General features: G+C 56.1%; 1 protein-coding gene across 1 annotated transcript in view; it reads right to left on the reverse strand.

Moving 5' to 3' along the window:
- EMH_0040970 (NADPH-cytochrome p450 reductase, putative) overlaps positions 1–396 on the reverse strand; it is a gene marked incomplete at both ends in the record, with an annotated part of 6,250 nt that overhangs the window by 1,815 nt on the left and 4,039 nt on the right. The window lies entirely within an intron of this gene.

The following is a 396-nucleotide window of genomic DNA, read 5'->3' on the forward strand; positions in this document are numbered from 1 at the left end:
GAAAGGAGTGGTTTGTTACTGTGGGGTCTGTGGTCAAGCTGAGCCACTGTCTCCGTTGCTGCTGGTCCTCAACAAAGCAGCTGAAGACAGACAGCTCCGCCCGGCTCGGCAGCTCGAAGCTGCAGTACAGTGCGAGTGCATCCTGCAGCAGCAGCAGCAGCAGCAGCAGCAGTAGTAGTAGTAGCAGCAGCAGTAGTAGTAGTAGTAGCAGCAGCAGCAACAGCAGCCACAAAGGATCCACGCAAGGCTGCAACAGCAGCAGCAGCAGCAGCAGCAGCAGCAGCACAACATCGTCTCTGCAGCAAAATCGTTCTCTGCACCATCAACAGCAACAACAACAACAACAACAACAACAGCAGCAGCAGCAGCAGCAGCAGCAGCAGCAGCAGCAGCAGC

Source organism: Eimeria mitis, genomic scaffold (genome assembly GCF_000499745.2).
Source record: "Eimeria mitis Houghton genomic scaffold, Emh_scaff1645, whole genome shotgun sequence".
NCBI classification, from domain to species: domain Eukaryota; phylum Apicomplexa; class Conoidasida; order Eucoccidiorida; family Eimeriidae; genus Eimeria; species Eimeria mitis.